Source organism: Symphalangus syndactylus, chromosome X, assembly GCF_028878055.3.
Source record: "Symphalangus syndactylus isolate Jambi chromosome X, NHGRI_mSymSyn1-v2.1_pri, whole genome shotgun sequence".
Taxonomy (NCBI): domain Eukaryota; kingdom Metazoa; phylum Chordata; class Mammalia; order Primates; family Hylobatidae; genus Symphalangus; species Symphalangus syndactylus.
The window spans coordinates 95,211,861-95,237,742 of NC_072447.2; the positions used below are offsets into that span (position 1 = coordinate 95,211,861).

At 37.8% G+C, this 25,882-nt stretch overlaps 1 pseudogene; it reads left to right on the top strand.

Annotated features, from left to right (window-relative positions):
• The first annotated feature begins 22,963 nt into the window (after positions 1-22,963).
• Positions 22,964-24,758, top strand: LOC129475641 (ubiquitin carboxyl-terminal hydrolase 12-like; annotated as a pseudogene).
• The last annotated feature ends 1,124 nt before the right edge of the window (positions 24,759-25,882 follow it).

Consider the following 25,882-nt stretch of genomic DNA (forward strand, 5'->3'; position numbering starts at 1 on the left):
AGACAAAAATAAAATTATAAGGTCCCCCAACATTCTGAATGGACTTCCTCATTGGCCAGTGAACTCTAAAATTTAACCTGAAAGACTGGTTCAGGCCATGATGGGAAGTGGCAGTTGGACATGCCTCATTATACCCCTTCCAGCATTAACATCAACACAGACTTTAAGTCTGATAAGTAACATTTACAGTCTACTTTCTCTGAAATTTGAAGCCTTCATCTGCAGGATAAAACTTTGGTCTTCACAACCTTTTTTTCATAACCCATGCATGCCTTTCTATTGGTAATAACTTTTTCAACCAGTTGCCAATCAGAAAATTTTTATATCTACCTATAAACATGAAGCCCCTGTTTCAAGTTGCTCCACTTTTCTGAACCAGAACAATGTATATCTTAAATGTGTTTGACTGAAATCTCATGTCTCCCTAAAATGTATAAAACCAAGCTGTGCCCTGCCCACCTTAGGCACATGTTCTCAGACTCTCCTGAAGGCTATGCCATAGGCCAAGGTCACTCAGAGCTGGCTCAGAATAAATCTCTTCAAATATTTTACAGAGTTTGAATCTTTGTTGGCAGTTGCATAAAAGTTACTTAGTTCCACCTAGGTCCTTCACCACAATATCAATTATGAAACAAAAGCCTTAAACTATTGGGCAAAAAATAACAAATAATTTTTTTGTTAGAACACAGCTGAAGACTCATTGTAGCTTGTGGAAAGCAACAACAACAAAACTTCTCTACTTGTGTAGGAGAGGCAGAATTACACACAGACCCTGACCACTAGAGGTCTTCTGTAGAATCACTAAGGAGGCTCAAACCATGAGACTCAAGGACACAAGGCTGCCTAATACTGAGGCAGAATGACAACAGTAAGAATTCCGTACTTTTTATGCAACAATTACTCTTTCTTTAAAGCAGCTTTGCAACATGAAGGAAGCTTTCTCAGAATTTTCAACTTGTTCCCAGTCCTTCAGTCAAACACTTGATGCCATTTTGGTTCACACTTCAAGGCTAACAGTATTAAGTAAAAAAAAAAAAAAAAAAAAAAAAAAAAAAACCAACAATTTGCTACTTGGGAAGGTTTGGGGAATCTACTGCATGGGGAGAGAGGCATTCTCTGAGGTGTAGTTGCAAAGGAAATACTTATAACTAAGGGGAGAACAGACATTGAATAATATCCTCTGGAAAACATATTCTTTTTTTTTTTTTTTTTTTCAAGACATAGTTTCACTGTTGTTGCCCAGGCTGGAGTGCAATGGCGAGATCTTGGCTCACCGCAACCTCCACCTCCCAGCTTCAAGCAATTCTCCTGCCTCAACCTCCTGAGTAGCTTAACCTAAAACAAATAAACACTAGAGGAATTTAAAGCTTCTGATGCAGTGACAGTAAACATATCAATACCAAAACCAAAAACCCAGAGCTCAATTCTTAAGTAGATGGACTCAAACCCAGAAGGCTTAGTTGAAGACAAAAAGTGTCCATTTTACATAAATATTGTTTATTGCAGCTTCTATTATCCTAAATAAGATACACAGATTTTAACAAAAATTGTAAGACTTTAAATAAAGCAAGAGAACACACTTTTGTCAGAATCAATGAAGAGACAAAGGCTCAGGTACAACATAAATAAGTAATCAGAAACAACATTTTAAATAAGTATTACTAACAAATTGTAGAGACAAAGAAATAATTTCACATTTTACCTCTGAAAGTTTGCTGAATATCAGCTGATGAAAGTTAAATAAATGTCATACAAATTTACTAATATGCAGGGAGGGTAATATAGTTAGGCTTTGTATCCCCAACCAAAGCTTATCTTGAATTGTAATTCCCATAATTCCCATGAGTTGAGGGAGAGACTAGGTGGAGGTAAATAAGCCATGGGGAATGGGGGGGGAGTTCTCCCATTCTGTTCTCATGATAGTGAGTGAGCTCACATGATATTTGATGGTTTTATAAGAGGCTCTTGCCCCTTTGCTTGGCACTTCTTCCTGCCACCTTGTGAAGAAGGTGCTTTGCTTCCCCTTTAACTTCCACCATTATTGTAAGTTTCCTGAGGCCTTCCCAGCCATACTAAACTGTAATAAATTAAACTTCTTTCCTTTATAAATTACCCAGCATTTGGAAGTTCTTTATAGCAGTATGAAGATGAACTAATACAGTACATTGGTACCAGAGAGAATGGGGTGCTGCTATAAACATACCTGAAAATGTGGAACCAACTTGGAACTGAGTAATAGGCAGGGGTTGGAACAGTTTGGACACCTCAGAAAAAGATTGAAAAATGTGGAAAAGTTTGGAACTTCCTAGAGACTTGTTGAGTGGCTTTGACTAAAATGCTAATAGTGATATGTACAATGAAGTCCTGGCTAAGGTGGTCTCAGATAGAGATTAGGAACTTATTGGGGACTTGAATAAAGGTGACTCTTGCTATGCTTTTGCAAAGAGACTTGTGGCATTTTGCCCCTGCCCTACAGATCTGTGGAACTTTGAACTTGAGAAAGATGATATAGGGTATCTTGCAGAAGAAATTTCTAAGCAGCAAAGCATTTACGATGTGACTTGGGTGCTCTTAAAAGCATTCAGTTATATGCATTCACAAAGAGATGGTTTAGAATTAGAACTTACGTTTAAAAGTGAAGCAGAGCATAAAAGTTTGAAAATTTGCATTCTGATACTGTGAAAGAAAAGAAAATCCTATTTTTTGAAGGCTAAATTCAAGCCAGCTGCTAAAATTTTCGTAATTAATGAGAAGCCAAATGTCAATCACCAAGACAATGGGGAAAATTTCTTCAGGGCATGTCAGAAGTCTTCACAGAAATCCCTCCCATCACAGACCCAGAGATTTAAAAAAAATAGTTTTATGTGCTGGACCCAGGGCCTTGCTACTTTGTGTAGTTTCAGGACTTGGTGCCCTGCATCTCAGCCATCAGCCATGGATAATAGAGGTTAATGTACAGCTCAGTCCATTGCTACAGAGGGTACAAGCACAAAGTCTTGGTGGCTTACACATGGTGGTGGGCCTGCAGGTGCACAAGAAGTCAAGAATTGAGCTTTGGGATCTGCCACCTAGATTTCAGTGGATGTCCAGGAAGAAATTTGCTGCAGGAGTGGAGCCCACATGGAAAACCTTTGCTAGGGCAGTGCAGAAGAGAAATGTAGGGTTGGAGCCCTGATACAAAGTCCCCACTGGGGAGCGGTGAGAAGAGGGCCACCATCCTCAAGACCCTAGAATGGTAGATCCACCAAAAGCTTGCACAGTGCACCCAGAAAAGCTGCAGACACTTAACTTCAGCCCATGAAAGCAGCCAGGAGGGGGGCTGTACCCTAAAAAATCCACAGGGACAGGCCAGGCGTGGTGACTCACACCTGTAATCCTAGCACTTTGGGAGGCTGAGGTGGACAGATCACAAGGTCAGGAGGTCGAGACCAGCCTGGCCAATGTGGTGAAACTCCACCTCTACTAAAAATACAAAAATTAGCCAGGTGTGGTGGGCACCTGTAGTCCCAGCTGCTCGGGAGGATGAGGCAGGAGAATCGCTTGAACCTGAGAGGTGGAGGTTGCAGTGAGCCAAGATTGCACCATTGCACTCCAGCCTGGGCAACAGAGCGAGATTCCATCTCAAAAAAAAAAAAATTCACAGGGACAGAGCTGCTTAAAACCATGAAAACCCATCTCTTGCATCAGAATGACCTGATGTGAGACATGGAGTCAAAGGAGGTCATTTCAGAGCTTTAATGAATATTTTCTCCCACAGAATGGGAGAAAATATTTTCAAACTACCCATCTGATAAGGGATTTCTAACCAGAATATATAAGGAGCTCAAACGACTCTATAGAAAAAAAATCTAATAATTCAATTAAAAATGAGCAAAATATTTGAATAGACATTTCTCTAAAGAAGACATACAAATGACAAACAGGTATATAAAAGGTACTCAACATCATTGATCATCAGAGAAATGCAAATGAAAACTGCCATGAGATATCATGTCATCTCAGTTAAAATGGCTTATATCCAAAAGACAAGCAATAACAAATGCTGGTGAGGACATGGAGCAAAAGGAACTCTTATACACTGCTGTTGGAAATGTAAATTAGTGCAATCAATATGAAGAACAGTTTGGAGATCACTCAAAACAATAAAAATGCAGCTGCCATATGATTCAACAATCTCACTGCTGGGTATACATACCCACCAAAGAGGAAATCAGTATATCAGAGAGATCTGCACTCTCATGTTTGTTGCAGCATTGGTCACGGTAGCCAAGATTTCAAAGCAAACTAGGTGTCCAACATCAGCTTTCAATTATTGCATGTTCTTAGATATAAAGGAAATATGGTTCATATACACAGTCTATTACTATTCAGCCATTAAGAAAATAAGATTCTGTCATTTGCAACAACATGGATGGAAATGATATCATTATGTCAAGTGATATAAACCAGGCACAGAAAGACAAACTTCACATGTTCTCACTTATTTGTGGGATCTAACAATCAAAACAATTGGACTCACGAAGATACAGAGTATAAGATGGTTACCAGAGGCTGGGAAGGGTAGTGGGAGTTGGATAAAAATTGGGATGGTTAATTGGTACAAGATAATAATTAGAATGAATGAATAAGATATTTGATAGCACAACAGGGTGACTATCATCAACAATAACTTACTTGCACATTTTAAAACTAACCTAAGTGGAGTGTAACAGAAAGGATAAATGCTTGAGGGAATGGACACCCTATTTTCCATGATGTAATTATTACTATTGCATGCCTGTATCAAAATATCTCATGTACCCCCATAAATATATACATCTACTATGTTCTCATCGAAATTAAAAAAGTAACAAAAAAAAGGTATGTTGCTATAATATTTTTGCCCGGAGTGATCTGTTTTCATCTGTTGGGTATAATTATTAGTGTTAAGTCCTTTACTTTCCGTTTAAAATTTCTGGTTTTCTTATTTATCATTGAAAGTTGTAGTACTGAAGTTTCCAAATGTTCCAGACCATTATTACAGAGCTTTCCGTTTCTCTCTTCAATTCTATCTCATATGTTTAGGATCCCTGATATTTGGTGCATATATATATATATATATATATTACATATATAGCATTGTTACATATCTTCTTGTGAATTTATACTTTATCATTATATAATGTTTCCATTTGTCTCTTATAACAGTTTTCAATTTAAACTCTACTTGGCGTTGATATCACCACTCCTTTGCTTTTCCCATTACTGTTTGCACCAATATTTTTTTTCATCTTATCTCTTTCAACCTTTGCATGTTCTTAAGTACAAAATGAGTATATTAAAATGTCCATATAGTTGAGAGTGCTTTTAATCCATTGTGTCAGTCTATGTCTTTTGATTAGAGAGTTGAATAAATAATAATTTAAATTTGTAATTGATAGGGAAGATTTATTATTGCCATTTAAATAATTTGTTTTGTGTATGTCTTATAGCTATTTTGTGCCTCTTCTTTTTTCTAATGCCTTCCTTTGTGGTTAGCTGATTTTTTTTAATTGACACATTTTTATTCCCTTCTTATTTCCTTTTGTGTGTATTCTATAGGTATGTCCTTCGTGATTACCTTGGTGATTATCCATAATATCCTACATATATGAAAAATTATTTTGAATTAATACTACTTTAAATCATATACACAAATTTTCTTTCTTGTCATTGATTTACAAATGTCATATTAATATATTTTCTGACTATTAATGTTGGTTTCAAATTTCTTTTATAATTTTTTCTTTTAAATCCCGTAGAGGAATAAAAAATAGTTATAAACCAAAATGCAAAAAAAAAATAGTTTTTGTGTGTTTTTCATGTATGTGTCCTTAACAGAAATTTTTATATTTTGTTGGGCTTTAAGTTATTGTCTATACATCCTTTCATGTCTACGTGAAAGACTCCCTTCCGCATTTCTCTTAGCACAGATCTCGTGGTAATGCACTGTCTCGGCTTTTATTTATCTGATGATGTCTTAATTTCTTCCTCATTTTGAAGGACAGCTTTGCCCTGGATTAAATACTTGATTGAGAGGGTTTGTTTGTTTGTTTGTTTCTTTTAACACTGCAGATATATCTCCTTCCAGACTGGAAGGCTCACCTAAATAATCTGATAAATTTATTAAAGATACCTTGTACATGATTAGTCACTTTTCTCTAGATGTTTACAAGATTCTGTTTTATATTTGGCTTTTGCAATTTTGATTATTATGCATCTTGCTGTGGGTCCCTTTGGATTTTTTTTTAACTTGGAGCTTCTTGTATTTTTATATCCATGTTTTAAAATCAGATTTTGGATTTCTTATCATTATTTAAAAAATACTCTATGCCCTTTTTCTCACTTCTTTTTTTACGATTACCATAATGTACATATTGTTCTGCTTGATGGTCTCTCATAAATGTCTTAGGCCCTGTTCATGTTCTTCATTATTATTTTATTTGGCTTTGCTCCTCAGATTTACTAACTTCCAATGTTCTACCTTCAAGTTTACTAATTCTTTCTTCTTCTGGTGTGAGTCTGATGTTGAGCTTCTGTACTAAACTTTTCAATTCAGTTATTTTACATCTTAGCTATAGAATTTCTGTTTTATAATTTACATCTCGCTGTTGACATATTCACTTTTATATATGATTTTTATAATACTTTTTCTTTTTTGTGTCCCTTAAATTTAAGCATAATATAAACAGTTGTTATAAAGTATTTTTCTAATAAGTCCTAAATTTTGGTCAATTCATACAGATTTATTTCAGTCCTTTAAATAGACCATTTTTTCTTGTTTTTTATGTTTTGCAATTTTTTTTTTTTTTTTTTTTTTTTTTTTTTTTTTTTTTTTTTTTTTTTTTTTTTTTTTTTTTTTGAGACGGAGTCTTGCTCTGTCACCCAGGCTGGAGTGCAGTGGCGCGATCTCGGCTCACTGCAAGCTCCGCCTCCCGGGTTCACGCCATTCTCCTGCCTCAGCCTCTCGAGTAGCTGGGACTACAGGCGCCCGCCACGACGCCCGGCTAATTTTTTGTATTTTTTTTGGTAGAGACGGGGTTTCACCGTGGTCTCGATCTCCTGACCTCGTGATCCGCCCGCCTCGGCCTCCCAAAGTGCTGGGATTACAAGCGTGAGCCACCGCGCCCGGCCTATGTTTTGCAATTTTTGTTGAAAATTTGACATTTGTAATAACAGCCATTCTTCCAGTTTTTGCAATTTGACTCTGTTAGGTGAAACCTTCACTATAAGCCCAGTGTGAAGGATTTGTGTTTCTCAGGTCTTCTCTGGGCAGTATATTTCCTGTGCCTGTGTCTGTGCTTTTTTCTAATTCCCTCCCTATAAACATCTATGCTGCTTTCCTCATCTTATCTCTTAGTTAGGTGATACAGAATCTGGTTCTGTAAGCAGGCCATAGACAGAGCAAAAATTTGCAAACCATTTCTCTGAGGAAGAAATGCAAGAAATGTGGCTACTTCCTCCTAAAGATGCCACATCAGGGAGGGAGTGACACAAGGCCACAGAATTGCTTGTCTTTATGAGTGTGACTTCTTGTTGATTGGGCATTTGCTTAATTGTTACAATTCATTGACTGTATTCTGGGGCTCCTACAAAGTTATTTTAGTTTACAGTTTATAACCCGATGTTTCTGTGGGGGGCCAAAAGGACCTGGAGCTTCCCAAACTGCCATTTTGCCAACAGCTTGGAAGGCTCTTGTTACCTAATTCTGAAAGCTTTATGAAGTTACTATAATAAAGATAGTGTATTTTGGAGAAGGAGTGAAATATTTGTCAGTAGAACAGAAAGGAAGAGGAACAGAGGAAGATCAGAGTAGACCCACTAAAATATGGACAATGGAGCTTTACAATAGTACAAAGGTATTTTATTGGGAAAAATTATCTTTTCAACATATGTTGCATATCTCTATGCAAAGACATTAATAATAACAATATCCATACTATTCTCACATTACAAAAACTAACTCAGATATATTATAGACCTATATATAAAACATAATCTTATAAAATTTCTAGAGAAAACTGACTTTGGGTTGGGCAAATATTTCTTAGATGCAACACTAAAAGCACAATTTATAATATAAAGTTCATATGCTGGACTTTATAAATATTAAAAATATCCACCTTTTTTCTTTAAGTTCTGGGATACATGTACAGAATGTGCATGTTTGTTACATAGGTACACAAATGCCATGGTGGTTTACTGCACCTATCAACCCATCACCTAGGTTTTAAGCCCCACATGAATTAGCTATTCGTCCTGATGATCTCCCTCTCCTCACCATCCCCCACGACAGGCCCTGGTATGTGTTGTTTCCTTCCCTGTTTCCATGTGTTCTCATTGTTGAACTCCCACTTATGAGTGAAACATGTGGTGTTTGGTTTTCTGTTCCTGTGTTAGTTTGCTGAAGATAATGGCTTCCAGCTTCATCCATGTGCCTGCAGAAGATATAATCTCATTCCTTTTTATGGCTGCATAGTATTCCATGCTGTATATGTACCACATTTTCTTTATCCAGTCTATAATCAATGGGCATTTGGGTTGGTTCCATGTCTTTGCTATTGTGAATAGTGCTGCAATAAACAAATATGTACATGTATCAGTTCTAGATACTTGAGGAATTGCCACACTGTCTTCCACAATGGTTGAACTAATTTACATTTCCACCAACAGCATAAAAGTGTTCCTATTTTTTCACAGCCTCACCAGCATCTGTTGTTTCTTGACTTTTTAATAATCACCATTCTGACTGACAGGAGATGGTATCTCACTGTGGTTTTGATTTGCATTTCTCTAATGATCAGTGATATTGAGCTTTTTTTCATATGATTGTTGGCTGCACAATGCACAACTTCTTTTGAGAAGTTTCTGTTCATATCCTTTGCCCACTTTTTGGTGGGGTTATTTGTTTTTGTCTTGTAAATTTGTTTAAGTTCCTTGTAAATTCTGGATATTAGACCTTTGTCAGATGTGTAGATTGCAAAAATTTTCTTCTATTCTGTAGGGTGCCTGTTCACTCTGATGATAGTTTCTATTGCTATGCAGAAGCGCTTTGGTATAATTAGATCCCATTTGTCAATTTGTTGTAATTGCTTTTGGTGATTTCATCATAAAATCTTTGCCCATGCCTATGTCATGATGGTATTGCCTAGGTTTTCTTCTAGGGTTATTATCGTTTTGGGTTTTACATTTAATTCTTTAATTCATCTTGAGTTAATTTTTGTATAAGGTGTAAGGAAGGCATCCAGTTTCAATTTTCTTCATATGGCTAGACTGTTTTCACAGCACCATTTATTAAATAGGGAATCCTCTTCCCATTGCTTGTTTTTGTCAGGTTTGTTGAAGATCAGATGGTTGGAGATGTGTGGTCTTATTTCTGAGGTCTCTATTCTCTTCCATTGGTCTATATATATGTTTTGGTATAAGTACCATGCTGCTTTGGTTACTGTAGACTCATAGTATAGTTTGAAGCCAGGTAACGTGATGCCTCCAGCTTTGTTATTTTTGCTTAGGACTGTCTTCGCTATATGGGCTCTTTTTCTGGTTCCTTATGAATTTTAAAGTAGTTTTCTTCTAATTATGTGAAAAAATATCAATAGTAGTTTGATGGCATTAACATTGAATCTGTAAATTACTTTGGGCAATATGGCCATTTTCACTGTATTGATTCTTCCTATCCATGAGGATGGAATGTTTTTCCATCTGTTTGGATCCTCTCTTATTTCTTTGAGCAGTGGTTTGTAGTTCCCCTTGAAGAGGTCCTTCACATCCCTTGTTAGCTGTATTCCTAGGTATTTTATTCTCTTTGTAGCAATTGTAAATGGGAGTTCATTCATGATTTGCCTCTCTGCTTGTCTATTGTTTGTGTATAGGAATGCTTGTGATTTTTGCACATTAATTTTGTATCCTGAGATTTTGCCGAAGTTGCTTATCAGCTTATGGAGTTTTGGGGCTGAGACGATGGACTTTTCTAAAGAAATAATCATATCATCTGCAAACAGAGACAACTGGACTTCCCCTCTTCCTATTTTAATAGTCTTTATTTCTTTCTCTTGCCTGATTGCCCTGGCCAGAACTTCCAATAATATGTTGAGTAGGAGTGGTGAGAGAGGGCATCCTTGACTTGTGCCGATTTTCAAAGGGAATGCTTCCAGCTTTTGCCTAATCAGTATGATATTGGCTGTGGGTTTGTCATAAATAGATCTCATTGTTTTGAGATGTGTTACATCAATACCTACTTTATTGAGAGTTTTTAGCATGAAGGGGTGTGGAATTTTATCAAAGGCCTTTTTTGCATCTATTGAGATAATCATGTGGTTTTGTCATTGGGTCTATTTATGTGACGATGTATGTTTATTGATTTGTGCATGTTGAACCAGCTTTGCATTCCAGGGATGAAGCCAACTTGATTGAGGTGGATAAGCTTTTGAAGTGCTGCTGGATTCAGTCTGCCAGTATTTTACTGAGGATTTTTGCATTGATTTTCATCAGATATATTGGCCTGAAGGTTTTTTTGTTGTTGTTGCTATTGAGTCTCTGCCAAGTTTTGGTATTAGGATGATGCTGGCCTCATAAAATGAGTTAGGGAAGAGTAGCTCCTTTACAATTGTTTGTAATAGTTTCAGAAGGAATGATAGCAGCTCCTCTTTGTACCTCTGCTAAAATTCAGCTGTGAATCTGTCTTTCCTTAGCTTTTTTTAGTTGGTAGGCTATTTATTACTGCCTCAATTTCAGAACCTGTTATTGCTCTTTTCAAGGATTTGATGTCTTCCTGGTTTAGTGTTGGGAGGGTGTATGTGTTGAGGAATTTATCAATTTCTTCTAGATATTCTGGTTTATTTGCATAGAGGTGTTTATAGTATTCTCTGGTGGTAGTTTGTATTTCTGTGGGGTAGGTGGTATTATCCCCTTTATCATTTTTTATTGCAACCATTTGATTTTGCTTTTTTCTTCTTTATTAGTCTAGCTAGCATTCCATTATTATTTGTTTTTCAAAAACCTAGCTCTTTGATTCATTGATTTTTTTTGAAGAGTTTTTCGTTTCTCTATCTCCTTCAGTTCTGCTCTAATCTTAGTTACTTATTGTCTTCTGCTAGCTTTTGGAGTTGTTTGCTCTTGTTTTTCTAGTTCTTTTAATTGTGATGTTAAGGTGTTGATCTGAGATCTTTCTAGCTTTCCGATGTGGGCATTTAGTGCCATAACTTCCCCTCTTAACACAGTTTTAGCTACGTTCCAGAGATTCTAGTATGTTGTTTCATTGTTCTCATTGGTTTGAAATAACTTCTTGATTTCTGCCTTAATTTCATTATTTACCCAGGAGTCATTCAGGAGCAAGTTGTTCAGTTTCCATGAAGTTGTGTGGTGTTGTATGAGTTTCCTAATCCTGAGTTCTAATTTGATTGCACTGTGGTCTGAAAGACTGTTATGATTTCAGTTCTTTTGCATTTTCTGAGGAATGTTTTACTTCCAATTATGTGGTCAATTTTAGAGTAAGTGCCATGTGGCACTGAGAAGAATGTATATTCTTCTGTTTAGGGGTAGAGAGTTCCGTATATATCTATTAGGTCCACTTGATCCAGAGCTGAGTTCAAGTCCTGAATATCCTTATAAATGTTGTCTTGTTGCTCTAATATTGACAGTGGTGTGCTAAAGTCTCTCACTATTATTGTGTGGGAGTTGAAGTCTTTTTGTAGGTCTCTATGAACTTGTTTTATGAATCTGGGTGCTTTTGTATTGGGTTCATATATATTTAGAATAGTTAGCTCTTCCTGTTTAATTGATCCCTTTATCATTATGTAATGCCCTTCTTTGTCTTTTTTTTTTTATCTCTGTTGATTTAAAGTCTGTTTTGTCAGAGACTAGGATTGCAGCACCTGCTTTTTTCTGCTTTCCATTTTCTGGGTAAATTTTCCTTCATCCCTTAATTTTGAGCCTATGTCTGTCTTTGCATGTGAGATGGGTCTCTTGAATACAACACTCTGATAGGTCTTGACTCTTTATTCAATTTGCGAGTCTGTGTCTTTTAATTGGGGCATTTAGCCCATTTACATTTAAGGTTAATATTGTTATGTGTGAATTTGATTCTGTCATTATGATGCTAGCTGGTCATATTGCACACTAGTTGATGCCGTTTTTTCATAGTGTCATTAGTTTTTATGTTTTGGTGAATTTCTCAGTGGCTGGTACTGGTTTTTCCTTTCCATATTTAGTGCTTCCTTCAGGAGCTCTTGCAAGCAGGCCTTGTGGTGATGAATTTCCTTAGCACTTGCTTGTCTGAGAAGGATTTTATTTCTCCTTCTCTTATAAAGCTTAATTTGGCCTGATATTAAATTCTGGGTTGAAAATTCTTCTCATTAAGAATGTTGAATATTGGCCCCCACTCTCTTCTGGCTTGTAGGGTTTCTGCTGAGAGATCCGCTGTTAGTCTGATGGGCTTCCCTTTGTAGGTGACCTGGCCTTTCTCTCTGGCTGCCCTTAACATTTTTTCCTTCATTTCAACCTTGGAGAACCTGATGATTATCTGTCTTGGGATTGATCTTCTTATGAAGTATCTGGGTGGAATTCTCTGTATTTTCTGAATTTGAATGTTGGCCTGTCTTGCTAGGTTCAGGAAGTTCTCCCGGATAATATCCTGAAGTGTGTTTTCCAACTTGGTTCCATTCTCCCCATCTCTTTCAGATACTGGTCTTTTTACATAGACTTATATTACTTGGAGGTTTTCTTTGTTCTTTTTTATTTATTTTTTGGCCTGCCTTATTTCAGCAAGATAGTCTTTCATTTCTGACATTCTTTTTTTTTTCACTTGATTGATTCAGCTATTAATACTTGTGTATACACAAGTATGTGCTTCACGAAGTTCTCGTGCTGTTTTTCAGCTCCATCAGGTCATTATGTTCCTCCTTAAACTGGTTATTCTAGTTAGCATCTTCTGTAACCTTTTATCAAGTTTCTTAGCTTCTTTGCATTGGGTTAGACCATGCTCCTTTACTTCAGCAAAGTTTGTTATTACCCACTTTCTAAAGCCTACTTCTGTCAGTTCGTCCATCTCATTCTCCGTCCAGTTCTGCACCCTTGCTGGAGAGGTGTTGCAATTATTTGGAGGAGAAGAGGCACTCTGGCCTTTTGGGTTTTCAGCATTTTGTTTGTTTTGCTGATTCTTTCTCATCTTCATGAGTTTGTCTAGTTTCTTTTTTTTATTTTTTTATTTTTATTTTTTATTTTTTTAATTATTATACTTCAGGTTTTAGGGTACATGTGCACAATGTACAGGTTTGTTACATATGTATCCATGTGCCATGTTGTTTTGCTGCACCCATTAACTCATCATTTAGCATTAGCTATATCTCCTAATGCTGTCCCTCCCCCCTCCCCCCACCCCACAACAGTCCCTGGAGCATGATGTTCCCCTTCCTGTGTCCATGAGTTCTCATTGTTCAATTCCCACCTCTGAATGACAACATGCGGTGTTTGGTTTTTTGTCCTTGAGATAGTTCACTGAGAATGATGTTTTCCAGTTCATCCATGTCCCTACAAAGGACATGAACTCATCATTTTGTATGGCTGCATAGTATTCCATGGTGTATATGTGCCACATTTTCTTAATCCAGTCTATCGTTGTTGGGCATTTGGGTTGGTTCCAAGTCTTTGCTATTGTGAATAGTGCCGCAATAAACATACGTGTGCATGTGTCTTTAGAGCAGCATGATTTATAGTCCTTTGGGTATATACCCAGTAATGGGATGGCTGGGTCAAATGGTATTTCTAGTTCTAGATCCCTGAGGAATCGCCACACTGACTTCCACAATGGTTGAACTAGTTTACAGTCCCACCAACAGTGTAAAAGTGTTCCTATTTCTCCACATCCTCTCCAGCACCTGTTGTTTCCTGACTTTTTAATGATGGTCATTCTAACTGGTGTGAGATGGTATCTCACTGTGGTTTTGATTTGCATTTCTCTGATGACCAGTGATGATGAGCATTTTTTCATGTGTTTTTTGGCTGCATAAATGTCTTCTTTTGAGAAGTGTCTGTTCATGTCCTTCACCCACTTTTTGATGGGGTTGTTTGTTTTTTTCTTGTAAATTTGTTTGAGTTCATTGTAGATTCTGGATATTAGCCCTTTGTCAGATGAGTAGGTTGCAAAAATTTTCTCCCATTCTGTAGGTTGCCTGTTCACTCTGATGGTAGTTTCTTTTGCTGTGCAGAAGCTCTTTAGTTTAATGAGATCCCATTTGTCAATTTTGGCTTTTGTTGCCATTGCTTTTGGTGTTTTAGACATGAAGTCCTTGCCCACGCCTATGTCCTGAATGGTATTGCCTAGGTTTTCTTGTAGGATTTTAATGGTTTTAGGTCTAACATTTAAGTCTTTAATCCATCTTGAATTAATTTTTGTATAAGGTGTAAGGAAGGGATCTAGTTTCAGCTTTCTACATATGGCTAGTCAGTTTTCCCAGCACCATTTATTAAATAGCGAATCCTTTCCCCATTGCTTGTTTTTGTCAGGTTTGTCAAAGATCAGATAGTTGTAGATATGTGGCATTATTTCTGAGGGCTCTGTTCTGTTCCATTGATCTATGTCTCTGTTGTGGTAACAGTACCATGCTGTTTTGGTTACTGTAGCCTTGTAGTATAGTTTGAAGTCAGGCAGCGTGATGCCTCCAGCTTTGTTCTTTTGACTTAGGATTGACTTGGGGATGCGGGCTGTTTTTTGGTTCCATATGAACTTTAAAGTCATTTTTTCCAATTCTGTGAAGAAAGTCATTGGTAGATTGATGGGGATGGCATTGAATCTATAAATTACCTTGGGCAGTATGGCCATTTTCACGGTATTGATTCTTCCAACCCATGAGCATGGAATGTTCTTCCATTTGTTTGTATCCTCTTTTATTTCATTGAGCAGTGGTTTGTAATTCTCCTTGAAGAGGTCCTTCACATCCCTTGTAAGTTGGATTCCTAGGTATTTTATTCTCTTTGAAGCAGTTGTGAATGGGAGTTCACTCATGATTTGACTCTCTGTTTGTCTGTGATTGGTGTACAAGAATGCTTGTGATTTTTGTACATTGATTTTGTATCCTGAGACTTTGCTGAAGTTGCTGATCAGCTTAAGGAGATTTTGGGCTGAGATGATGGGGTTTTCTAGATATACAATCATGTCATCTGCAAACAGGGACAATTTGACTTCCTCTTTTCCTCGTTGAATACCCTTTATTTCCTTCTCCTGCCTGATTGCCCTGGCCAGAACTTCCAGCACTATGTTGAATAGGAGTGGTGAGAGAGGGTGTCCCTGTCTTGTGCCAGTTTTCAAAGGGAATGCTTCCAGTTTTTGCCCATTCAGTATGATATTGGCTGTGGGTTTGTCATAGATAGCTCTTATTATTTTGAGATAAGTCCCATCAATACCTAATTTATTGCGAGTTTTTAGCATGAAGGGTTGTTGAATTTTGTCAAAGGCCTTTTCTGCATCTATTAAGATAATCATGTGGTTTTTGTCTTTGGTTCAGTTTATATGCTGGATTACATTTATTGATTTGCGTATGTTGAACCAGCCTTGCATCCCAGGGATGAAGCCCACTTGATTATGGTGGATAAACTTTTTGATGTGCTGCTGGATTCGGTTTGCCAGTATTTTATTGAGGATTTTTGCATCAATGTTCATCAAGGATATTGGTCAGAAAATCTCTTTTTTGGTTATGTCTCTTCCAGGCTTTGGTATCAGGACGATGCTGGCCTCATAAAATGTGTTAGGGAGGATTTCCTCTTTTTCTATTGATTGGAATAGTTTCAGAAGGAATGGTACCAGTTCCTCCTTGTACCTCTGGTAGAATTCGGCTGTGAATCCATCAGGTCCTGGACTCTTTTTGGTTGGTAAGCTATTGATTATTGCCACAATTTCAGAACCTGTTATTGGTCTATTCAGAGATTCAACTTCTTCCTGGTTTAGTCTTGGGAGGGTGTACTTGTCAAGGAATTTATCCATTTCTTCTAGATTTTCTAGTTTATTTGCATAGAGGTGTTTGTAGTATTCTCTGATGGTAGATTGTATTTCTGTGGGATCGGTGGTGATATCCCCCTTTTCATTTTTTATTGCATCTATTTGATTCTTCTGTCTTTTCTTCTTTATTAGTCTTGCTAGTGGTCCATCAATTTTGTTGATCTTTTCAAAAAACCAGCTCCTGGATTCTGTCTAGTTTCAATCCTTGAGACTGTTGACCCTTGATTGAAGTTTCTGTGGGGACTTTTTTTTGTTGATGCTATTGTTGTTGCTGTCTGTTTGTTTGTCTTTCAATAGTCAGGTCCCTCTTCTGTAGGACTGCTGTAGTTTGTTGGGAGGTTAACTTCAGGCCCACTCTATCTGGTTCCCTCCTGCACCTGGAGATGTCACTCGAGGGGCCTGGAGAAGAGCAAACACTGATGCCTGCTCCTTCTTCTGGGATCTCTGACCTCGAGGGGAACTGACCTGATGCCAGTAGGAATGCTCCTGTTTAGAGTGTCTGACAACCCTTGTTTGTTGGGGTGGGGGGGTGTCTCACCCAGTTGGATGGCATTAGAAGCAGGATTCATTTAACAAAGCACTTTGGCTGTCCCTTGGTAGAGGGGGTGTGCTACACTGGACGGAAACCCACTCATCAGGGCTTCCCAGATTCCTCAGAGCTAGCAGGAGGAAAGACTAAGTCTCCTGGTCTGTGGAGACTATGGCCAACCATCTCCTTAGGGGCTCAGTCCCAGGGATATCAGAGTTTTATTCCTGAGCCCCTGGCTGGAGCTGTTGGAGTTCTTGCAGGGAGTCCCTGCAGTGGAAGTGTTGCTGCCACCCTTCCCCCAAGGAGCTCAGCTGGCTTAGAAAGCAGGCAGCTGCAGCAGTGGCGATGGCCGCCCCTTCCCCTGGAACTTGGCAGGCTTAGGCAGATTCTAGCCAAGTGGCTGTTGAGAATTTGAGCACCTTTATGGTTGGGAGCCAAGCCCTGGTGTCATGGGCTCACAAGTGGGATCTTCTGATCCATGTGTTGCACAGTTCTGTGGAGAAAGCATGGTTTCCCAGGCTGGATAGCACGCTCACTCACTGCCTCCCTTGGCTGAGGGTGGGGGCTCCCCTGCCCTGTGTGGCTCTTAGGTGGGAGGCTTCCTTCCACTGCTCTTCCTTCCCCTCTCTGGGTAATGCCAGAAGCCTAGTCAGTCCTAATGACAAAACCTAGATACCTTAGTTTCCAATGCAGGATTCCATGCTGTTTGGGATCTTTTCGATGGGAGCCTCTGATCATTGCTGCTTCTAGTTGGCCATCTTGGTCCTTCCCAGTTGTAAGCTCAAAATATCCACTCTTTCAAAGACATGTGAAGAGGATAAAAAGGCAGTTTTTTTGTGGGAAATATTTATAAATTCTGTAATTAATAATAGCTTTCTATGAGGAACATAAAAATAACTCTTGAAAAACTCAATAACAACAACAAAACACTCCAATAAAATAGATGAAAGATTTAAAAACTTCACCACTGAGGAAATATAAATGACAGGTAAGTGCAATATAAAATTCTTAACATTATTAGGCATTCTAGAAATGCATTTTAAAATGAAAATGGGTATTTTTTTTTTTTAATCTGAGTATGCTGAGTAACTGGGACACTCATATATTACTGGTAGGAATGAGGAAGTGTGCATCTAATATGGAAAACATTTTGGTCATTTTTTAAAAAATAAAGTGCAGCAAATACTCATCATTTCTAGAAACTACACTCCTAGGTTTTTACCCAAGTGAAATAAAAAACCTCTACGTCAATGTTTATAGTATCCTTTCCTTGTAATCAGCCAAAACTGAATGCAAGTAAAATGTTCTTCAACTGTATACACAAATAAACATTTGTATATCTACATAATTGAATACAATTTGGCAAAAAAAAAAGTAGTGATACAAACAATAAAATGCCTGAATTTCAAATGCACTGTGGCAGTAGTCAGACTCCAAAGGCTGTTGTAATAGTTAACTTTAGGCGTCAACTTAACTGGGCTAAGGGATGCCCCGAGAGCTGGAAAAACATAATTTTTGAGTATGTCTGTGAGAGTGTTTCTGGAAGATGTTGGCATTTGAATCAATAGACTGAGTAAAGACAATCCACTTTTAACAATCTGTCAGGTGTCAACCAATCTATTGAGAGCCCAAATACAGCAAAAAGGCAGAAGCAGGGCAAATTATCTCTCTTCTTGAACTGGAAGATTCATCTTCTGTTCTCAGATATTGACGCTCTTGGTTCTCAGGCCTGTGGTGTCCAGGACTTACACCAGTGGATCCCGCAGTTTTCAGGCCTTTAGGAATATACAAAATTATATCACTGGCTTTCACGATTCTCCAGCTTGCACATGAAAAATGGTGGGACTTCTCAATCTCCATAATTTCATGAGCCAATTCCCATAATAAATCTCTCTCTCTGTTTCTGTCTTTCTCTATCTCTCTATCTCTCTTCTTATCTCTACTGCTGCCTTTATCTCTCTGTCTCTCTATATATGTATATATGGTATTACATTACTTTATTTCTTTATTATGTGATTATTAGATTTATAAATGTTGATTTATACCTATATTATCTTATGTGACTATGTAAATTTGAAGGCACAGCTCTGTTTTGCATATAAAACCAAATTGCATACTATACTTTATGGGAAAATTACATAGAAACTATAAATGAAAGTATAAATTTTCCCTTGGCAAAAGCTTTTAAAGAAATCTATATTATTCTGAGAGTGCACGCATCTCCTTTACACAGACTCAAAGAAATTCAATTGTTACAGTAAGTATGCCTTCTCCTTTGAAAATGTGCATTATAAAGACATTTTAAGAAGCAGGCATTCTACAAGTTTCCCTTTGTAATTTAGCCATTGGCAATGGTATATATGTATAGACAATTATTAGTCTTGTGCTTCAAAATAGCTGTGACGATGGCCTGGTTCTATAACATTTTTAAGACTCTACATGCTCTTTTTTAGGAAAATGACTTTGCATCTTTCTTTCTCATTTATTGTAAAGTGGTAATCCTATAAAGACAGGGAAGCCAAATACCAAAATCATGCATAATTCTCTTATATTAGAAATCATCTTTCCTACATTTGTTTCTGCTTCTGAAAAAAAATTAAAAATTATGACTTTACATTGTTTTCATTTAATGTAAACAATGGTGATGTACCAGTAGATTGAAGGCTGAATTTACCTACTACTTATATTGTACATAGCATGTTAAAATGTTGCTGATACAACACAGAATAAGCACTGTAAAATGCCTTAATACTGTTCAAATACAGGTTTTATTTCTTTTATTTAAAAAAAAAGTTGCCTAGGTTTTCTTCTAGGGTTTTATGGTTTTACATTTAAGACTTTAATTCGTCTTGAGTTAATTGTTGTATGAGGTGTAAGGAAGGAGTCCAGTTTCTGTTTTCTGCATATGGCTAGCCAGTTTTCCCAGCACCATTTATTAAATAGGGAATCCTTTCCCTGTTGCTCATTTTTGTCAGGTTTGTCAAAGATCAGATGGTTGTACATGTGTGGTGTTGTATCTGAGGTATCTGTTCTGTTCCATTGGTCTATATATCTGTTTTGGTACTAGTACCATGCTGTTTTGGTTACCGTAGCCTTGTAGTATAGTTTGAAGTCAGGTAGCATGATGCCTCCAGCTTTGTTGTTTTTGCTTAGAATTATCTTGGCTATATGGGCCCCTTTTTGGTTCCATGTGAAATTTAAAGTAGTTTTTTTTTTCTATTCAGGATGTAGGCATGGGCAAAGACTTCATGACTAAAACACCAAAAGCAATTGCAACAAAAGTCAAAATTGACAAATGGGATCTAATTTAACTAAAGAGCTTCTGCACAGCAAAAGAAACTATCATCAGAGTGAACAAGAAACCTACAGAATGGGAGAAAATTTTTGTAATCCATCCATCTGACAAAGGGCTAACATCCAGAATCTATAAGAAACTTAAATTTACAAGAAAAAAAACACATCAAAAAGTGGGAAAAGAATATGAACATATGAACAGACACTTCTCAAAAGAAGATATTTATGCGGCCAACAAACATATGAAAAAAAGCTCATCATCACTGGTCATTAAAGAAACGCAAAGCAAAACCAGTGAGATACCATCTCACACCAGTTAGTATGGCAATTATTAAAAAGTCAGGAAACCACAGATGCCAGTGATGCTGTGGAGAAATAGGAACACTTTTACACTGTTGGTGGGAGTGTAAATTAGTTCAACCATTGTGGAAGACAATGTGGCAATTCCTCAAGGATCTAGAACCAGAAATACCATTTGACCCAGCCATCCCATTACTGGGTATATACCCAAAGGATTATAAATCATTCTACTATAAAGACACATGCACACGTATGTTTATTATGGCACTGTTCACAATAGCAAAGACTTGGAACCATCCCAAATGCCCATTAATGATAGATTAAAGAAAATTCAGCACATATATACCATGGAATACTATGCAGCCATAAAAAAGAATGAGTTTATGTTCTTTGCAGGGACATGAATGAAGCTGGAAGCCATCATTCTCAGCAAACTAATACAGGAACAGAAAACAAAACACTTCATGTTCTCACTCATAAGTGGGAATTGAACAATGAGAACACATGGGTACAGAGAGGGGAACATCACACACGGGGGCCTGTCAGGGGTAGGAAGCAAGAGGAGGTAGAGCATTAGGACAAATACCTAATGCATGCAGCACTTAAAACCTAGATGACGGGTTGATAGGTGCAGCAAATTACCATGGCACATGTATATCTATGTAAGAAACCTGCACATTCTGCACGTGTATTCCAGAACTTAAAGTAAGATTTTTTTTTTTTTTGAGATGGAGTCTCCTTCTGTCACCCAGGCTGGAGTGCAATGGTGCGATCTCTGCTCACTGCAACCCCCGCCTCCCGGGTTCAAGCGATTTTTCTGCCCAGCCTCCTGAGTAGCTGCAATTACAGGCTCATGCCACCACACCAGGCTAATTTTTGTATTTTTAGTAGAGACGGGATTTCACCATGTTGGTCAGGCTGGTCTTGAACTCCTGACCTCATGATCCATTTACCTCGGCCTCCCAAAGTGCTGAGATTACAGGCGTGAGCCACTGCGCCAGGCCGGCTAAAGTAAAATTGTCCTTATAAAGTTTTGTTTTAGGTTTAGGGATACAAGTGCAGGATTTTTATATTGACAAACTCATGTTATAGGGGCTTATGCAAATTTTGTCACCCAGGTACTAAGCATAGTGCCCAATAGTTATTTTTTCTGATCCTCCTTTTCCTTCCACCCTCCACCCTCAAGTAGGCCTAAGTATCTCTTGTTCCCCTTTTTGTTGCCATGTGTTCTCATTATTTAGCTTCCACTTATAAGTGAAAGCATGCAGTATTTGGTTTTCTGTTCCCGTATTAGTTTGCTAGAATAATAGCCTCCAGTTCCACCCATGTTCCCAGAAGGGATATAATATTCTTTCTTCTGGCTGCATAGTATTCCATGGTATATATGTACCACATTTTCTTTATCCAATCTGTCATTGATGGGCATTTACGTTGATTCCATGTCTTTGCTATTGCGAATAGTGCTACAATGAACATATGCTTGCATGTGTCTTTGTGGTAGAACAACTTCTATTCCTTTTATTTTACTATACTTATTTTCCTATATGTTACCCAGTAATGAACAACTTAAAAATAATAAGAGCCATCTATCATAAATCCACAGACAAAATCATACTAAACAGTCAAAAGCTGAATGTATTTCCCTTGAAAACTGGCACAAGATGAGGATGCCCAGTCTCACCACACCTGTTCATCATAGTATTGGAAGTCCTGGCCAGAGAAATAAGGTAAGAGAAATAAATAAATGGCATCCAAATAGGAAGAGAGAAAGTCAAACTACCCCTGTTTGCAGAAGAAATGATTCTATATCTAGAAAACCCCATAGTCATGGCCACAAAGCTTCTTAACCTGATAAACACCTTTAGCAAAGTTTCAGAATACAAAATCAATGCACAGAAATCACTAGCATTCCTGTTCACCAACGGTCAAGCTGAGAGCCAAATCAGGAATGCAATTGCATTTACAGCTGCCACAAAAAGAATGATACAGCTAGCCAGTTAGGTGAAAGAGCTCTACGGTGAGAATTACAAAACAATGCAGAAAGAAGTCAGAGATCACACAAATAAATGAAAAACCATTCCATGCTCATTAACAGGAAAAATCAATATCATTAAAATGGTCATACTGCCTAAAACAATTTACAGATTCAATGCTATTCCTATCAAACTACCAATAATATTCTTCGAAGAACTAGATAAAACTATTATAAAATTCATATGGAAACAAAAAAGAGCCTGAGTAGCTAAGGCAATCCTAAGAGAAAAGAACAGAAATGAAAGCATCACGGTACCCAACTGCAAAATATACTACAGGGCGGGGCCGTGCACGGTGGCTCATGCCTATAATTTCAGCACTTGGGGAGGGCGGATCACGAGGTCAGGAGTTCGAGACCAGCCTGACCAACATGGTGAAACCCCATCTCTACTAAAAATACAAAATTTAGCTGGGCATTGTGGTGCGCGCCTGTATTCCCAGCTATTCAGGAGGCTGAGGCAGTAGAATCGCTTGAACCCGGGAGGCAGAGGTTGCAGTGAGCCGAGATCGCGCCATGGCACTCCAGCCTGGGCGACAGAGCGGAAACTCAAAAAAAAAAAAAAAAAAACTCTCAAAAAAAAAAAAAAAAAAATAGCGGCCGGCAGGTGGGGGCTAGGGCCGGGAGTACCTGAGGGGGCCGGCGGCGATGACGGCAGTGGAGGCCCAGCGGGCTCGGTGCGTGAGTCGGCGGCGGCTCAGGGTCCGCCCGTGGGCTACGGTGCAAGCGGGCGGCCCTGCTCCCGTCCTCCCCCGCCCAGCTCCGCCGCTATGATTGGGTGGAAGATGGCGCTGGCCAGATGGAAAGCCTAATGACAGTCTCCAAATTCGCCTCCATGGGCGCCAATGCTTCGGCATCAAAGAGATTGGTCCAGAACAGTTTCCAGTCAATGAGCATTATTTTGGATTAGTCAATTTTGGGAATACCTGCTACTGCAATTCAGTTCTTCAAGCACTTTATTTTTGTCGTCCATTTCGGGAAAAAGTTCTTGCATTTAAGAGTCAACCTAGGAAAAAGGAGAGCCTTCTTACATGCTTAGCAGATCTCTTCCACAGCATAGCCACTCAGAAGAAAAAGGTTGGAGTAATACCCCCTAAGAAGTTCATCAAAGATTACGGAAAGAAAATGAGCTTTTCGACAACTACATGAAACAAGATGCCCATGAATTCTTAAATTACCTACTAAATACAATTGCTGATATTTTACAAGAAGAGAGAAAGCAGGAAAAACAAAATGGTCGCTAACCTAATGATAATATTGATAATGAAAATAATAACAGCACACCAGACCCAACGTGGGTTCATGAGATTTTTCAGGGAACATTAACTAATGAAACCAGACGTCTTGTGAAACTATAAGCAGCAAAGATGAAGATTTTTTAGACCTTTCTGTTGACGTGGAACAAAATACATCAATTACTCACTGCTTAAGGGGTTTCAGCAACACAGAAACTCTATGCAGTGAATACAAGTATTACTGTGAAGAGCGTTGCAGCAAACAGGAAGCACACAAACGGATGAAAGTTTAAAAACTGCCCATGATTCTAGCTCTACACTTGAAGAGATTTAAATATATGGATCAACTTCATCGATATACAAAACTCTCTTACCGGGTAGTTTTTCCTTTAGAGCTTCGTCTATTTAACACTTTAGGTGATGCCACCAATCCATACAGAATGTACGACCTTGTTGCTGTTGTGGTTCACTGTGGAAGTGGTCCCAATTGAGGCCATTATATTGCAATAGTTAAGAGTCATGATTTTTGGTTGTTGTTTGATGACATTGTAGAAAAAATAGATGCACAAGCTATTGAAGAATTCTACGGGTTAACACCAGATACTCGAAGAACTCTGAGTCTGGTTACATACCTTTCTATCAGTCTCGGGACTGAGGGGGAATCGTGATGAAGAGATACTTTCTGCCTCATTTCTTTTCTGGTTATTTTGGAAAGGATCAAGCACTGATTTTTCAAGAAAAGAGAAATGCAGGAAGCTCAGGGGGCAGTAGCATGCTTTGCACACGATAAAGCAAAGACGATGGATTGACAAGCCCTTCTGATCATGGTAGTTGATTTATTTGCTCAGGTATCATGCTGTCTGTACAGTTCCATACAAGGAGGTGAAATCAGAGATACCAGCTCCTCTTGTAAAACAGCCTTCAAGTCATTGACAGGCATTTTCTGCTTGCTAATTGCACCAATAATGCTTTGAATTCCTTGGGGGTGCAGTAGAAAGAATCGGAATCTGTGTTGTATTGATAAGGAGGTGGTGTTGAACACACTGCATAAATTTGCCTGGTTCAGTATGTATAGAAGTATATTCAGTGGTCTTTTCAAGAGTAAACCAGAAATACTTTTGGGCCCAACACTTGCAGTTGCCTTCCTGATGTAAAAACTAACACGCTAGATAATCCAGTGTCGGGAAGACAAAGATGCTTTGCGTCTCTGAAGAAGCTTATAATAATATACAGTATATGTATATGTAGGGAGCAATTGGTCGAAAGTGGCTTTTTATTTCCACAAGGGGAAAGACTGGCTATATAATTGTAATTTTTTCCTTATTTATTTTACTTAAAACTGGTAGAGTCTAAGTATTGTATGAAGTGCCCATGATTCTGTCAGTAAATTTGAGCATATTTTTATTAGTTAATGTCATTTTAACTGGTCCATTTGTTTGTTTCTATTTTTAAGGTGAATTTGAAATTATATCTGAAATGAGTAAGATACCTTGAGAAAAACTGCAATGAGAGGAGGTAAATATCCTTTTTCAGGAGGAACTTATATCTCTGGCTAAATATTTGTCTTTTTATTATGGTTTCTAAATCAGTAATTTTCTTCAGCTTTAATTTCATAAAATTAAAAAACTATATAAAAAATTCCTGTAGTTGTTGGAATAATTAAAAATTCTAGTGCAGTGGTGGTATACCAATCTTTAGAATTCTTAAGTATTCTAATGTTTTAAGTTGAGGTCATGCTTGGGAAAATCACGTCATAGAATTTATGTTATTTTCAGATGTCATTTTTTACCCTGGAAAGAAGTAATAATGTTCATCACAACCCTAGCAGCCTGGATAGTGAGCTAAACAAACCCTTTGAAGATTACATTTTAATCAAGTAGACCAGGAATACAAAAAAACAAGTCCTTCCTCCCCTTCCCCCCACCTTTACAAATCTTACTGGAAGGGTGTTCAGAAATTAAAATTTGTGTTCGCTAAGACTTCATTCTGTTGGGGGTTTTAAGAAGTAATATATGTAATGTAAAATGTATGTAAACCACTGCAGTTTTTTTGGACATTTTTCCATGTATCAGTAAGTTGTCTGACAGTAGCCAAATGTAATTTGCAGAAAGTTATTGAAAGTTATATTCAGAATAATAGCAATCAGGCCTTGGATGTTCTTTATTAAACTCTTTTCAAGCAGTAAATTAAAAAAAAATCTGCCACTTTCTAAAGTTCTTTTGCTAAGACTGTTGACTATGGAAAACAAACAACAAAAAGGAATGTTTTTAGTCTGCTGCTATTATTAACATTTATTATCTGTACCTTTTGGCTCAGGAAATTACTTCACCTATTTGTTCCATAAGCAGACCTTTAACAGGGTCATTTAGGTAACTGGGCTGCTTAAACAGATGTGCTGGGAGAAAATTATAATATTTAGTATTTGCACTAAATATTAAAAGTATTTTGGCAAGTTTCTTTTTAAAATAGTTTCTAAAGTCTTA